General features: G+C 41.2%; 1 protein-coding gene across 1 annotated transcript in view; it reads left to right on the forward strand.

The window, feature by feature from the left end:
* The first annotated feature begins 1521 nt into the window (after positions 1-1521).
* The window catches only part of LOC308706652 (kelch-like protein 10), a 36619-nt gene continuing 20320 nt past the window's right edge, over positions 1522-17820 (forward strand). Inside the window, exons 1-2 of the mRNA XM_081392423.1 lie at positions 1522-1826; positions 3059-3100. The gene's annotated coding sequence lies outside the window, so the exon portion shown is untranslated. The remainder of the gene's footprint in view (positions 1827-3058; positions 3101-17820) is intronic.

The following is a 17820-nucleotide window of genomic DNA, read 5'->3' on the forward strand; positions in this document are numbered from 1 at the left end:
CGTCGGCAAGACCATTACACTCCACATTAATGCAGCGAATGGCCTGACCATTGGCACTGTTCTCTGCACCTCACTATATCTGCTTGTTTCATTCTCCATAAATCACCCTCACTCACTGCCTGGGCTGGATTTCGCAGAACTGTGAAATGATTTTCCATTTTTTGTTCCCAGCATGTTTTTGTTAGCACAGTATGGTGCGTGAGCTGTATAACTTCACAGGTCAGATGAAACCATTTGGTAATGTAAAAAAGATGCTGCTTTTTTTTCTTTTTTCCCCGCCTTTTTCCTTTGCATGAAATTACTCTTACAGGTGAGGCATAGGATAGATCTATCTATCTATATTGATTGTACTTGATATCTTAATTCTGCTTTTCTTTTTCTATTATTTTAGGAATTTTAGCAAAACCTTTTTGATCTTTTTTTAATTTGGCTGAAACAATTCTTACATGTGATACAACATAACATGCTTATGGGTTAACTTGCATTAAACTTGTTAAAAGTTTATTAACAGTGTTTTAACAGTCAAATGACTTTAAGGTTCATTAACAATTATTGAAGGACTAGAATTGTCAGTAAAAATGATCACATGGCTGCATCAAATGGTAGTTTTTCTCTTTCCGAAGTGACTTCATCCCACAGAAGCACACAGTCTGCTCGCAGCATCAGGACTTTGAACTCTGCACTGCTGTCAGTCATGATTAGTTCTGCTTTAATATGGCTACCCTGAACCTTACGCTTCTGTGGCTGCATGTGTAGATCACTCAACCCATAATATATAAAATAAACTTCAGTGGTGTGGTGTGCAACTATTTGAGCTTATTTTTTAATCATTTAAATTAAAGGGTTAGTTCACCCAAAAATGGAAATTCTGTCAGTAATTACTCACCTTCATGATGTTCCAACCCCGTAAGACTTTCGTTCATCTTCGGCGCAGCGCTTCTGGGTTGTACGTCAGAACGTAGGCTCACTATTGGATAGCATCACGCATCACACACATGACCAGCGTGAGCCAATAGTGAGCATACGTTCTGACGTAGAAGCGCTGCGCTGTTACACTACTACATGAACTCACTCAGAGGCTCACACAGAAGGAAATGAATAGTTGAACGAAGTTGTTATTTTTGTTTGTTTTTGCACACAAAAAGTATTCTCGTCGCTTGATAAACTTAAGGTTGAGCCACTGGAGTCACTTGGACTATTTTAACAATGTCTTTACTAACTTTCTGGGCCGTCAAGTTTCAATAACATAGAAGCCTATGGAGAAGTGAGACAGCTCTCAGATTTAATAAGAAACATCTTAATTTGTGTTCTGAAGATGAACGAAAGTCTTATGGGTTGGAACAACATGAGGGTGAGTACTGACAGAGTTTTCATTTTTGGGGGTGAACTATCCCTTTAAATGTAGCTACACTATATTACGTAACTTTTTTATTCAAAATTAATGACATTTAAATAATGAACCTATACATCATCAATCCTTCTTCCAAAACGTGTTTTTGTCTTACCCTGATTGGCTGATTCACTATGGTTATCGGGGGAAATGTCACTCACAGACAGTGTCTCCTCTCTATAAATAGATGTGTAGTGTGGGAGTAGGTTCGTTGTCACCACGAGCGAAAAATATTGACATTGGGCAGCTAAATCTCAAACTTCCAAGGAATCACCCTTTTTATAAAACGAGGAGAGTATGCAAGAGAACGCGACAGAGATCGCAATAAAGCGAGAATCAACATTGGCTCTGGCTTCTCAGAGATGGCTAGAAATGAGGGATTTGAAATGTTGTAAAAGTGACGAGGAGATGCCGTTTTTATTAGGCTACTCAACAGGTGAGTAAGGTATTTTTATTTTAAAGCATTATCTGTTATGGAGGGTCGTTTTGTGCTGGAATTTATTTTCAAGGAAGTAACGTTAGGCCTACCGTCTTCAGTCAGCTTGAGATCCTTTCCAGCTAAACTGGTTATTTCTCTTAAAGGGATAGTTATCCCAAAAATGAAAATTCTGTCAGTAATTACTCACCCTCATGTTGTTCTAAACCCCTAAGACTTTCGTTCATCTTTGGAACACAAATGAAGATCTTTTTGTTGAAATCTGAGAGATTTCTGTCCCTCAATTGATAGGCTATGGGCAACTGAAACTTTAATGCTTCAAAAAGTTGAAAAAGAGATTGTAATAATAAATATGAATTGAGCGGTGTAGTCCAAAATTTTCCGAAGAGACTTGATTGCTTTATATGATGAACAGATTGAATTTAGGCTTTTATTCACATATAAACATTCATCAAGTCACACATCAGTTGTGGTTAACAGAAGCTTGCGAGAACCAATGATGTTCATTCTCGGTTTGTTGGTTGAGCTTCGGTTTATGTTTGCTGATCAATGTTTATAGGCTATGTGAATAAAAGCCTAAATCAATTCATATGGATTAGTTTTACGAACTCTTTATGAACTTTTTGAAGTGTCAAAGTGTCAGTTGCGTAAGCTGTCAATAGAGGGACCGACAGCTCTCAGATTTCATCAAAAAGATCCTCATTTGTGTTTCGAAGATGAACCAAAGTCTTTCGGGTTTGTAAAGACATGAGTGTGAGTAATTTTCATTTTTGGTGAACTATCCCTTTAAACCTAGTAGTGATAGTTTTATGCACAGTCATGCAGAGCCTAAGCCCAACCAAAACATTTTCTCCTGAAAAATACAGGCAGTTTTGATTTTTTAAACCATGCCAAAAGTTAAATAGAGTACCTTTAAGACACAAATGAATTACTCAGTCAAGAGTAAATGTAAAAGTCATGTAAAACTAGAACCAAAAGGACTATGTAAAATACATGTATTAGGCTATGCTTTTTAAAAGATACATTTAAAATAAAAATGTCTCAGAATTGACTTCAAAGTGTTTTTTAAAATGTTAGTTTTTTAAATACTCGTTTATGGTGTTTATGGTCCAAAAAAAGCAACTGCTTATTTTTATTAGCCTTACCTCTCATCAACTTGGTTAGGCATTTCACAATGGAAATATAAATAATTTGCTCATGTACACATTTTACATTTTTATCTTTGACCACAGATTTTAAAAGGAAGTTGCTGTGTGCTGAATTTTCAAGGTCTGGTGAGTAATTTGATTTAAATTAAGATATTATTATGAGACTGTTTTTGATAAGTTTTCTTTGGTAACTCATTGTAAAACATCATGGGAGAAAACCAAATCAATTAAATTTGTCTAAGCACTCCAGTTATGATATACAGAGCTCTCTTTTCTCAGGGCTCAACAATCACCGCGATATCTTGTTTTACCTGAATTATTTCCCTATTATCCTATATGGTATATGTGATATTGCTGTGGGCCTTTGCTGATTTCCAAGAATTATTGTCCGACCCTTGGATGAACTCTCAGCATCGAATCATTGAAAAATACGAGCGCGCTGTGGCCACTGCTGCATTTGTCATTAAGCTGAAAGGTGCCTCGTAGATTTAGTGCGGTCGTACTGCATGCATGTTCCTGTTCCCTTGTGTCAAGTATACATTCAAGGTTTAATCTCCAGATAAAGTCACAATTCTCGGTAGCTGATCTCTTAATTAAAGACAAACTATAGAATGTCAGAAAGGGATTTTTACAATTGATTTTTCAATTAATCCAGCCACAATCTACTCTGCTTCACCTCCACACTGACATTTAAAGGTTTTTTTTTTTTTATTAAAAAAGGTTTTATTACAGTTTTTCTCAGTCGCTTTGGTGCATTTCTCACATCACTATTTACATTTGCACAACAGTTAGTTCAATCTCCACAACATTTAGTCATTTGTGCACATCATAGTAGCAGTTTCTCATTCCTTCAAACAAATTGCAAATGCTTTTAGACATGCATCTATTGCTTTCATACAACTCTCTGCTGTTTTATAACATTATCATTTGCTTATGTCATGTCAGTCAAAATTAACTATACTTGTGAATGCTGAATAGTCATTCCATATAAAACTAATAGTCCTCATTTCATTGCTTGAGTCATCACATACAAAAATGTTGAACTAGTTGTCAAAATCTGTCAAGCAAATTTTACACATTTTTTTAAATCTTTTTTTTTTTTTTTTTTTTGAAAATGTCTCCTAAATTGAACAGTTTCTCTCAGGTGAATCTCAGCTTTCACTGATGAGGAACGTCTGGATGTGCATGAATGATTACAGTACTATGTATGCTGTATGTTCAGTTCCAATATGTCCTGCAATATTGTGTACAGTTGTGCACAGCTCTACCCAAAGGGAGTTTATGTTTGTTGTAAATGTTTGTTGTGGGTGTATTTTTGTCTTTTGCACAATGCTGTGAACAAATTAGAATTGCAAAGAGCATATGCAGTAAAAATGTGAAACATACATATTCAGTGTCTTGTACTCAGTTACCTCACTAAATACAGTAATGTGTAACTTTACTGTATTTTTCAAATGGCTGTGCAAATAGTATTTAGTGCTGTCTTGAGCATTTTCAGGTAGTGTCACCAAGATCTGACTTTTTTGCATTGGAAAACATTTACAGAGTAAACTGTCATAATGAAAACATGACAAAGCCATTTGACTATCTTGTTCATAAACAATGGTGTCAGGACTTTTCATCTTGATGACACTGACACTTTCATTGACATGAATACTTGCTTTTGAGGAATGAACTATCCATTTTGAGCAAGTGACACGCTTTTGCAGGTTATCAACTAGGTTTTGCAGTTTGTACTAATTGTTTTGAGAACTGCATTAACTGTTGTGCAAATGTAAATAGTGATGTGAGAAATGCACCAAAGCGACTGAGAAAAACTGTATTAAAGAATAGTACTTTCAATAATGTTTTTAAATAGGCAGGCAGACAGACAAAATGACAGCTAGATAAATAGATAGACAGAGAGATAGACAAGACAAAATTATAGATAGATAGATAGATAGACAGATAGATAGATAGATAGATAGATAGATAGATAGATAGATAGATAGATAGATAGATACATAGATACATAGATACATAGATAGATAAGAGATAGATTGATAGATGGATGGATGGACAGATAGATAGATAGATAGATAGACAGATAGACAGATAGACAGATAGATAGATTTTTACGTCCAGCATCTCAACCCGATCTCATGAAATGTGTCTCTATAGCACGCATTGTATTTATCGTTCAATTTATACCTGAAAATTAGTTTTTACGTGCGTGTGATACGCACTGTAAACCCCTTGAGTAGGATTAGTGGTGTGGGGTTTGTGCGTATTATACGCCACAAAGTGCGTATCATATGCATGAAAAAGCAAATTTTTGCATATAAATTGCACAATAAATACAATACGTGCTATAGAGACGCATTTCATGAGATCAGGCATGTAGACATTCACCACTGCTCCTCCACCTCATTCTCTCTTTCTCCACCTGCTCTTTCTCGCTTTCCTCAATGAAGTATTTGAATCAGAGGCCATCAAAAGCAAAGGTCCAGCCAGCATATGTGAAGCTGATCAGACATTTGGGCAGAGATGATGTGGCCTGTTGCTATTCCCATCCAGCAGCTCTGTGAAATACAGCCCGCAGCAGGATGAATAGAAACACAGCAGTTGATATATTTGATTATCGTTACTTTTTGAGATTCCCCAGACATCAGGGATGGGTTCCCAAAGACTGAGTCAGTAATTTATTTGTCTGGGGATGGATAACATTCCAGTTCTTCATTTCCATATGGACGTCTCTTTCACTTTTCTTTTCCTTTCTGGTTCCTTCTCGATAAACATCTAATGTTCAAACATTTCAGTGAGGATGTTTCCTTTCCTTCACATCTCTTGTTCTCCGCGAATGCCTATATGGCTGCGTGGGTTGTGTGTGTGTGAAACAGTGGACTACTTCAGTAAGATAAGTGATTGTTTAAACAGCGCTCCCGCTCCATCAGAGCGATGACATTGTTTGTGTAACGGCCATCAGTCAAGTGCACTGACCAATTGAGTAAACCAGTAAGTCGTCCATCTCCCCACCTTATGCACGAACTGCTTTATTTCATCATGAAATTTTTATGTGCAGAAAAAAACAAGATGGAAACTTGAGCATGTTTTTTTTTTTTTTTTTCGGGGGAGGTATTTAAACAAAAGGCTTCTGTTGTTACTAAATCAATGTTAATTTGCGACTTGGCAAACATTCGTTCAGAGGAAGCTTGTGGTTAAAGGATATTTTTTCACATAGATATCTTGTGTCTTTTTGTAGCGCAAATTCTATACTTACACTCAAAGTGACCTTGTAGATATGAGAGGAAACCAAAAAGACTTGCTTGAAACGTACGTCATGGCATCTCAAGAGCTAGGTTTTATTAGATCGTGTTTCAAAGCAAACAATGAAGCACAGCTACACCTTTGTCCAGACATCATAACATCCGACGGTCCCTTCTGAACCTTGAGGAACTGCTAAAGATTACATGAGTCCTGCTGCCAAAGAAGGGTAGACAATACTGTGAAACTCCAGAACACTGTTTCCAAAATAATAATAATAAAATGAAATAATGAACTACAAAATCCTGACCACAGGCAGTCATAAATACGTTGTTGTTCCAAGACTTACACCACATGGGCAGCTTTTGGTGCGGTGGAGACTTGCCCAGTTTATCAAAGGGAGATATTTGAACCAGATGAGGAATCTGAGCCTCAAGTTAACAGCTGAGACTGGGGTTAACATGCTTTCATCAGCTGGTACAGTTGAGAATATATTTGGGTGGCTGAAAAGATTTAGTTTCAAACCTCTAAATAAGGGATGATGAAAGAAGTATCACAATTATATCCTTGGACCTTTAGCTTCGTACTTAATCTGAAGTTGATCGAGGGGAACTGGCTGCAATACCTTTTTTTTTCTCTTTAAATCGCATGCATAAAAGTATGAAAGCTTGTTTCTGCCACAGAATTAAACCTCATTCAATCCCACAATGCACCGCAATAACGAGTGTACAACCGATGTATGCTCAATGGCTAGAGAATACCCATAATGCACTGTGAGAGTCGCACGCACGTGAAATGATTTCCTGCGTGTTGCCAGAAGATGGCGCCCACAGCTGAATCATCCATCCATCCATCATTCCAAACACAGCGTAATATCATACAGGTATAAATTCCATTTAATTATTAAATTGTTTAGTTAAGGTTCATACATGCTAGTTTCCATGACAGAGTTCAAGATAAATCTTTTAATTACTGCTGGAGCTGCCAGTTTGTTAAGTTTCATGATTATTAAACAGCAAGCTGAAACCCAGACAGCAACATAGTATTGGCCCAGATCTGGCCCACATCTGGAACACGTGAATTCCACAAAGCCCAGATGTGGGCCGGATCTGGGCCGAAACTATGTTGCTGTCTGGGAAATTATAGTATAGTGGGTGATTTTGAACACAGCCATATAGTATTCATAAAAAAGGGTGCGAAAAGCACACAGGATCTACTATTTCCGGTGAGATTCTGAAGTGGATGGACACTTTACCCGGTCACAGTGATTTTGCAGAGTAAGACATGCTCCTGGAACAATATATTTTGTATAACAATATATTCCTGTCTGAAAATTTAGGCCTAACCATATCCTTACCCCTAAATAGGTGAATAACACTGATGTAGAAGCACCTAGCCCTGTTTGTAAGCCTAAACTTGACATTAACTGTAAATATGTCCCTCAAATCTGATTGGTTGATTGGAATGTTGTTTCAGAATCAACATATCTGTTGATCCAGGAACATGAATTGGTAAAATCACGATCCCCTTACTGTCCCTTGAGGTCACAGGAGAGAATCTGTGAATGGAGGTGAAGCGACGCAACTGATGGTCACATGATAATGACAAAATGGCGGATGTATTATGTCACATTCATGCTATACAGAACATACTTTTATACTGGCCGCAAAGTAAGTTTCAAACCAAATGTAGTACCTATACAGTATGCAATTTTGGATGCTGCGTACAAATACGAAATAAATAATTCTTAGTTAATGAGACCCGATGTTCTGACACCAGCTAATCTCCCAATTTGGCTTGCTGACAAGTCTGCAAACCCAATGTAAAACCAGCCCAACCAGTCTGAACCAGAACACGTTTTTAGTAGGGTGGCTAAATTGTTGCCTTGGAAATTTTATTTTAAATATCATGACTGAGTTCTTTTATTCTTGAAGCAGGATCATATTAGGTGAGTGCAGTGAATCTGTTTTTTAAATAACCTGCATTTATTTTCAAAACCATCAATACTTATATTTCCTCTCATGGTCATGCATTCCATAGACCTGCATTCAGTCAGCTTCTCTGTAAAGAAGAGAGTCCAAAACTCTTTTGTTTCCCAGATTTTGATTTTTGTGCTTTGACACAAAATGATAGAGTCACAGTTCACTTTCCCAGTGATCACGATCCATTTGGAATCGGGGCATTGGCACAACTTTTCCCTCGGCTGTCTCACATCTGTCTCTGTCTTTATCCAACCGATTTACTGCGGCAGAATGTTAACATCTGTAGATCCCATACAAATGAATCTGCCGTTTCATCACAGAAACAAAAATCAATCATTCTCAAAACTCATTGAAATGAGATTCTTCAAAGCTCTAGACTGTGTATTGTGAGAAAGAATTCTGCTGTAAATGAATGACTTCACTTATAGGTGATTGATGGAGGGAGTTGTGTTATACAGTGGTCTGTATTTTGAGTTTTAGAAATGGTTTAGAAGTGGTCAACCAATCTGCACACATCTGGCGAGACACAAGTTTTTCAATAGCTCTGCAACAATTACTGGCAGTAAATAACAGTGTGAGTTTTTATGATGTGTCTCAGGCTGATATCCATGCTTAAGACATAAAACAGCTCCTTAAAGTAAAATTCAGTCAGAAAAGTTGATGGGCAAGCTTGTAATCAAATCAGCCTAATTACAACCATTCTTTGCCATTTTAAATCCATAACTGTCAAATGATTTCTATAAAAAAAGCTCTTTCCTTTTCCTTTGCAATAGAGTTTTATGAGTTACCAGTACTTGAACAAATGTTTCTTTGTTTGCAGGAAATGTCAACCATACAGGCTATTTTCTGGCATTGTAAAACCGAAATGAATTTTGGCAACCCGTGCAACAAAATTATTTCTGTAGGTGTTTAGCCCAGTATGATTGCAGGCGTCTAATGAGGGAAAGGTCACAGAAGTGTTGGATGTGAATGAACTCAACATGAGGCTGTGGTTTTCAGAGAGATTTACTATGCCTAGTACTCAACATGAGGCTGTGTCAGTATAACATTACTTCGAGGCAGTTGCATTACATGCAATTTTGCGAGGAAACAATGTTCAAACATGTATCAGCACCTAAATACAATGCCTTTGTGAGACTTTTACTTTATAAGTTTTTGAAAAACTGTGGTATTATGCAGCGTTTGCAGTATTGTGATAATGTGGAAATGTGCTATCCTAGATAAAATGGGCCAAGCCCAAAAAAGGCTAAACACTAAGCTTTTAATTGTCTTAACCACAAATTATTGGTCAGGAAATTAGCAAAATGTAAGCAAATCCACTTCCTAAAAATCCATTGGTGTCTCAGAAATTTTTGTGGCAGAATATGGGAAGTTGTGTGTGTGTGGAGTGATGAATCACAATGAAAGTTTTAATGACAAGTTTTATAATATCAAGTCAGCTTTATTTATATAGCGCTTTTTACAATACAGATTGTTTCAAAGCAGCTTTACAGTGATAAAAGGAAAATAATGCAACAAAGTTTGTTTTGGCTGTACAGCAGATCTAGAAAAAAAGTGTCATAGTCCAGCTTAAGTAAGTTCAGTGATGGTTAATTTTTGTTGTAAAAAACATATTAATTTAGTTAATTTATATAAACAAAAAATTTTATGTCATCGTCCAGCTCTGTTCAGTTCTCATTTAATGGTGTCAATTCAGGCAGATCAATAATATTGTTGAAAATGAAGTGTCCCCAACTAAGCAAGCCAAAAAAAACAAAGGCGACAAGAGCAGTATCATATGATACGGTGAAATATTATAATGAATGCATGTCTACCACAGTGAAGCATGGAGGAAGAACTGTTATTGAGTGGGGAGCCTTTTTAGCTGTTGCTACACTGTGAAAAGTCTAGAGCCCGACCGATATGGATTTTTGGGCGCCGATGCCGATACCGATAAAAAAAAAGCCAGATACCGATATATCGGCCGATATTATTTATGTGTATATTATAATACAGTAGCAATATTATTTATGTGTATTATAGTACAGTAAGTTTGGACACACTTTCCAATTGGTGTGTACAAACTTTTGATGGGTACTGTATATAGAATACACAGTATAAACAGAATAAATACAGTATATAAACGTTTTGCAATGATAACTCAAATGTGGTGATTAAACACTTGTGTGACAAAGATATGTAATGGAGGCAGGGTGAATGATAGAATGAGAATTTGAGCTGTAACCAAACTAGTTTGCATTGCATTTTATATTATATTATATTCTAAATATTCTTCTATTTTTAATCTTAATTTCTCTAATATCTACCAGTGGAGGAAGAGCTCAGATCTTTTTAGTAAAGTAAAATTAATAATATCATAATGAAAACGTTTATAATTACATATGTACAGTAGTTTTATACTATTTTAAATAAGTAGTAAGCAAAATGTACTTCGAATATTCATTCGGTGGGTTGGTATTCGATTTAAAAATTTGACATTCGAATATTTGTTGTTGTCCCCCATCTGGGATCCCCCGCGAAACGGTTCTCATTCGGCTTGAATAAGGCCGGCGACACACTGACTGCGTGGCATGGCCGTTTTTATTTCGGCTCCCATGTTAACAAGTTGGAGTTGGCACACTGCCTGCGTGAGACACGCGTCTCTCAGGCGCGGCTCGAGCCACGCAGAAAACGCATGCATCATGCTAGAAACAGAACCGACGCGCAAGTGTTCCAGCAACGGGAGTCTTCTCTGGCAAGAGCGCAGAACAGCGGAGTTTGTATGGAGGAAGTGCATGTCTGAGCTTGTGTTTTGGATTAAGCTGTGTTGCTTTGACATTGTGGAAAATAGAATAATAGAAACAAAATGTATTAGCCTTTTTTACCCGTTATTATCAATCTAAATTAATCTCGTTTTTTTATTTAACTTAATTTCGTTTTTCTTTATTTAAATTTTGTTTCCCTTTCGAGGGAACTCGCGATGCGTCGATAACGCTTTGGGAACGCCCCTGGCGTGAATGCGTCTGAAGCATCTATGTCAACTAGTCCAATGGAATGAATGAAATGCGCGTCACGGGCGGGTGACGTCATGACCAGGAAGCTATAAAAGCGCATCCGGTGAAACCGGCTTTAGCTTCTGTTGCCTCAGCAAGCGATCTGTGTAACTCTGTCTGTCTTATTTACTGTTGTCTGTCTATTGAAATGGAAAAGCAAATGTTCAAGCTCTGTGTTCCTCCTTGCCCGCGTTATTTAACGGGTGGGGATACACACGAGCTTTGTGTCATTTGTTTGGGAGTGGAGCATGCGGTGTCAGCCTTCGAGGGGGCTGACTGCCAGCATTGCGAGCGGCTTCCTCTCCGCACGCTCCGCTCCCGGCTGTCACTTTTTGAGGAAAGTGGTCGGCCTCGCGATCCTCAGGGTGCGGGACCCGCGTCTGCCGAGGCAGCGCGGAGAATGCATTCCTGGGGATCGCAAAAGGATCTCTCAGAAGGGTTGGAGACGGGTCCGAGGACCTTATCTCCTTCCTGTCCTGGGGGATCCAGCGCTCTCTCCCCGGTGTCGGAAGCCCGCGCTGCGGCTTCTTCCGCCCGGGAAGAGAGCCCAATGCTTCAGTGCTCCAGCTCTGAGGAGTTGGATGTGCTGAGCATTGACAGTGAAAAAAGTAAAAGCACAATAAGGGAAGAGGATTCACAGTCCTCTTCTCCAGCGTATGAGGAGTTGGTGGATGTGATTACTCGTGCTGTTGAAAAGTTGAATATTGAATGGCCAGCCGAGAAAAGGGACGCTCGTCCTAAAAGCAAACTAGATGAGCGTTTCCTTCCATCTATTAAATCACTTCCACCACGAGGCCTTCCATTTTTTCCAGATCTGCACAGTGAGCTGTCCAGATCTTGGAATAAACCATATTCCTCTCGTCTCTATAGTCCCCATGTTCACGTTTATTCAGATATTAGGGGGCTGAGAGAATATGGTTATGGGTCGATGCCACAGGCTGAACAGACGCTCGCGAGCTATCTGTCGCCTGGTTCAGCATCGTCCCTGAAGGCCTCAGCTTTGCCCACAAAGCCTCTGAAAACTACATCATCTCTCGTGGGCAAAGCATATACGGCAGCAGGTCAGGCTGGAGCATGTCTACACACTATGGCAGTGCTCCAGGCTTATCAGGCTGATCTGCTGGGGGATTTGGACAGAAACGAGGGGGTGGGGCCCGATGAGGTTCGAGAACTTCGTCGGGCCACTGATTTGTCTCTCAGGGCTACTAAGGAGACCGCCAGAGCAATTGGGCGGTCTATGGCAGCCCTTGTAGCCACTGAGAGGCATCTTTGGTTAAATCTGGCAGAAATAAAAGAAAAAGATCGTGCTTTTCTGTTAGATGCACCTATTGATCCCTCTGGTCTCTTTGGTGAGGCTGTTAATTCGGTTGTGGAAAGATTCCAGGAGGCTAAGAAACAGTCAGAGGCATTTAAAAAATTTCTCCCTCGCCGTGTCCAACCCCCTGGGGCTGCTGGGCGTGAGCAGTCCCAGCCGTCAAGCTCCTCATACAGAGCACAACAGAAAGAGAGTGTTGCGTCTCGTGCTCCGCCACAAAAACACTGGAAACAGACGCAGCACTCTCAGCCGAAGCCTTCAAAGCAGAAGCCGGATCTGAGGACCGTCCTTCAGGCTAAGAAGGCTTCGGCTCAAAAGAAAAGGTCCTGACTCCTATGGAGTCAGACCCATGAGGGCAGCCCCACCCGGGGTGGAGCGGATCACACCTCAGCATACGGTGTCCGCTCCACCTCGGTGTCCTCAGGGAGCCATTCTGCCAACCCCGCACCCTTGGTCTCGGGGCGCAGTGGTTCCCAGCGATCGTCTGGTGCAATGTCAACTCGACATTGCGTCAGATATGAACCTTCTGAGGGGGGTTCAAAAACATTCAGTTCGGGTGGTTCCTGCCGATATGTTTCGGGCCCCCGGGCCGAGTGTCTCAATTACACCAGAGGCCAGCCTCGAGAGGCTGGTTCCCTTAGTAGATTTTCTGACAGAGTGGAAGAATCTGCCAAATATTTCTCAATGGGTCCTGCATATAGTAGAGAAAGGATACAGAATCCAGTTCGGTTTGCGTCCTCCTCGCTACAACGGGGTGGTGCCCACGCTGGTACACCCCGAGCAGGCTCTGGTGATGGAACAGGAGGTGAAAGCTCTTCTGGCGAAAGAAGCTATAGAGCAGGTGTTTTCACCCGACAGAGAATCGGGTTTTTACAGCCGCTATTTCATCGTTCCAAAAAAGGATGGGGGGTTGCGTCCCATTTTAGATCTTCGTCTGTTGAATCGTACAGTTCAAAAACTCAAGTTCAAGATGCTGACACTCAAACAGATCGTGACTCAAATCAGATCCGAGGACTGGTTTGTCACAATAGATATGAAAGACGCTTACTTCCATGTCTCCATCCTCCCTCAGCACAGGAAGTTCCTGAGGTTTTCTTTCGGGGGCAAAGAATACCAGTATCGGGTTCTTCCATTCGGTCTAGCTTTATCACCCCGCACATTCACGAAGTGCGTAGATGCAGCTCTGGCCCCGCTCAGGCTGCAGGGCATACGTATTCTGAATTACATAGACGACTGGCTGGTTCTAGCGGAATCAGAACAGTTAGCGGTTCGGCATCGAGATGTCGTCCTCGCACATATGCGGAAATTGGGGTTGAGGCTCAACGCCAAGAAGAGTGTGCTATCTCCATTACAGAGGACCACTTTTCTGGGTGTGGTATGGGATTCAGTCACGATGCGAGCCAATCTATCGCCCGTTCGTGTAGCTGCTATCCTAACAGCCATAAAAGAGCTAAAGCTAGGTCAGTCACGCACTGTGAAGCAGTTCGAGAGACTGTTAGGGCTCATGGCAGCGGCGTCCAACGTGATACCTTTTGGCCTGCTGTACATGAGACCTTTGCAGTGGTGGCTCAGGACCAGAGGGTTTTCCCCGAGGGGAAACCAGCTTCGTATGATCAAGGTCACGCGGCGGTGTCTCCGCGCTTTGGTTATATGGAAGAAACTTTGGTTCCTGTCCCAGGGTCCGGTGTTGGGAGCTCTTTGCCATCGAGTTGCTATCTCGACAGATGCTTCCCTCACCGGCTGGGGAGCGGTAATGGAAGGCCGCTCAGCTCAGGGTCTGTGGAGGAGTCATCATCTCTCTTGGCACATAAATTGCCTGGAGATGTTGGCTGTTTTCAACGCGTTGAGACATTTTCTCCCAGACCTGAGGGATCACCATGTGCTTGTCCGGACAGACAACACATCGGTGGTCTCTTATATAAATCGTCAGGGGGGTCTGCGGTCGCGTCCACTATGCAAGTTGGCACACCAGATCCTCCTATGGTCCCTGGGGAAGATACTCTCTCTGAGGGCAGTGTATATTCCAGGGGGCCAGAATATCGGAGCAGACGTCCTGTCGAGGCAGGAGCTGAGGCCAGGGGACTGGAGACTTCACCCCGAGGTGGTGGAGAAGATTTGGGAGTTTTACGGCAAGGCCGAAGTGGATCTGTTCGCGTCTCAGCATACGACGCACTGTCCACTCTGGTTCTCCCTTACCCACCCAGCCCCCCTGGGGCTGGATGCTATGGTGCAGACGTGGCCGAGGCTACGTCTGTACGCCTTTCCCCCTGTTGCTCTGCTCCCAGGAGTTCTGGAGAGAGTTCGTCAGCACGGAATAAGCCTATTGCTAGTAGCACCACGTTGGCCAAGTCGAATCTGGTTTGCGGACCTGATTCATCTACTAGACGGTCCTCCCTTGGAGTTACCGATCAGGAGAGACCTTCTGTCTCAGGCCGGGGGCACAATATTCCACCCCCGACCAGAGATTTGGAAACTTTGGGTTTGGCCTCTGAGGGGGCCCAACTCATAGAGAGTGGTCTTTCAACCGAGGTTGTTGAGACCATTCTAAGCTCCAGAGCTCCCGCTACGAGGAAATTGTACTCTTTGAAATGGAGAGTCTTCACTACTTGGTGTCACCAGCGTCAGTGGGACCCGGTTAACTGTTCAGTAAACACAGTACTGGAGTTTCTGCAGGATCGCTTTGCGTCAGGTTTATGTCCATCCACCTTAAAAGTATACGTGGCAGCCATTGCGGCCTTCCACGTCCCGGTGGGTGGTGTATCGTTGGGTCGAGACCCCCTGATTACTCGTTTCCTTCGTGGCACCCTGAGGCTAAGGCCTGTAACACGCACTAGGATGCCGGCTTGGGACTTGGCGTTGGTACTGGAGGGCCTATCGGGGGCTCCGTTTGAGCCCTTAGAGTCGGTCTCAGAGAAATTTCTGACTTTCAAGACTATTTTTCTTCTAGCCATTTCGTCCCTCAAGAGAGTCGGAGATCTTCAGGCCCTTTCGGTTTCTCCCACCTGCCTTGAATTCGCACCGGGAATGGTCAAGGCATTCTTGTATCCTAAACAGGGTTATGTCCCTAAGGTGCCAACCATTATTCCGAGGCCTATTGTGCTTCAGGCTTTCTGTCCTCCACCTTTTACTTCTCCGGGCCAGGAAAAGCTGAACTTGTTGTGTCCAGTGCGAGCATTGGATACTTATGTTCATCGGTCTTCTCCATGGAGGAAGTCCGATCAATTGTTTGTCTGTTTTGGATCATCCAAGAGAGGTTGTCCGGCTTCTAAGCAGACAGTTAGTAAGTGGATAGTCGAGGCTATTTCTCTTACCTATGAGTCCTCTGGCCAGCCCTGTCCTTTGGCGGTCAGAGCTCATTCCACTAGAAGTATGGCGGCCTCTAAAGCCTTAATATCTGGAGTGTCCCTCCAAGACGTTTGTGATGCGGCGGGTTGGTCTTCTCCGCTCACATTTGTCAGATTCTATAGCCTGGACCTGGATGCTGCCCCAGGGTCTCAGGTGCTCAGTGCTTAGTGTGGGTTTTTTGACAACAGGCTTACACGCAGGCATTTGGAATTCTGGCGGCTTGGGTATTCTCGTTCCCAAAGCGTTATCGACGCATCGCGAGTTCCCTCGAAAGGGAACGTCTCAGGTTACGACTGTAACCATAGTTCCCTGAGAAAGGGAACGAGACGATGCGTCGCCCTGCCATACTTCCTGCATTCCTGTAATCGACTTGCTTCGGCAAATTTCGAAGCTAAAGCCGGTTTCACCGGATGCGCTTTTATAGCTTCCTGGTCATGACGTCACCCGCCCGTGACGCGCATTTCATTCATTCCATTGGACTAGTTGACATAGATGCTTCAGACGCATTCACGCCAGGGGCGTTCCCAAAGCGTTATCGACGCATCGTCTCGTTCCCTTTCTCAGGGAACTATGGTTACAGTCGTAACCTGAGACGTTTTCTTTATTTAAATTTCGTTTTTCTTTATTAAAATTTCGTTTAATTTCTTTTTTTAAATTTCGTTTTTCTTTATTTAAATTCCGTTTTTCTTTATTTAAATTTTGTTTGATTTCTTTATTTAAATTTCGTTTAATTTCTTTATTTAAATTTCGTTTAATTTCTTTATATAAATTTCGTTTTTCTTTATTTAAATTTCGTTTAATTTCTTTATTTATATTTCGTTTTTCTTTATTTAAATTTTGTTTAATTTCTTTATTTATATTTCGTTTTTCTTTATTTAAATTTAGTTTTTCTTTATTTAAATCTACCCTTTACTGTGTCAGTAATTTTGTTAGTCAGAAAAATATTAGACTACCTTAAAAGTATTGCTTAATTTAACAGACCTGTGTGTGTGCATTTTATATCACTAACAGTGTCCGTTCTCGGACGCGTTCTCTGCCCGCGTGAGGTGCGCCGCTTCCCGCTCGCGCTGTTCTGTAGTTTACTAAAAGTGTATTAATTCTGAACATGTCACGTCTCCATCTGGCTACTTTTAATGCAAAATGGCCCTATATAAAGTGTTATAATTACATAAATTATTGGAATATTGCTTGATGTTGTAACGTAGCAGAATGAGCTTTAACACTGTGTCTACACCGGTCGCGCTGTTATTTTTTTTTGCCACTTTTGCCAGTTCTTTGTAACAGCTTTTAGGTGCTTTATTGGCAGCGCCATCCTTACATAAATCACTGCACGCTGCATTTTTTTAATATTAATTTATCGGCCGTTATAAATGCCGATACCGATAGTTAGGAAAATGCCTAATATCGGCCGATAATATCGGCCCGCCGATATATCGGTCGGGCTCTAGAAAAGTCATTTAATGCTTTGGAGTACAGGAGAATATTGCAGAATGGCTTGCTTCCCACAAATGAAAAGTTTCTATCTAAAGAGAAATTATCCTAAGTATTTTTTCATCAAGACAATACTCCTGCCCACATTGCAAAGACAACCAAGAACTGGCTTAAGAACAAGTCCATTAGGCTCATGTTTGGACAGAGTCCAGATTTGAACCCTATAGTGAATATTTGGTCTTGCATTAACCTCAAACTAACTGGGAGATATTTTTCAACTACTCATGAACTGTTTGAAGCCATTAACATTGAGTGGAAGAACACTGACTCTTCTTCCTGTAAAAAGTTGCCTGCAAGTTGGGGAAGACTAATTCCCCTATTTAATTTACTTTATCTACAGTATTTGTGCAATTCTTGCCAACTTCCTGGCCAGTGATTTGTGATTAAAATGTTTTTTACCATTATTAGACCACTAAATATTTTGCTATTTTTGGCTTG

Source organism: Scardinius erythrophthalmus (assembly GCF_964197995.2).
Source record: "Scardinius erythrophthalmus genome assembly, chromosome: 18".
Taxonomy (NCBI): Eukaryota; Metazoa; Chordata; class Actinopteri; order Cypriniformes; family Leuciscidae; genus Scardinius; species Scardinius erythrophthalmus.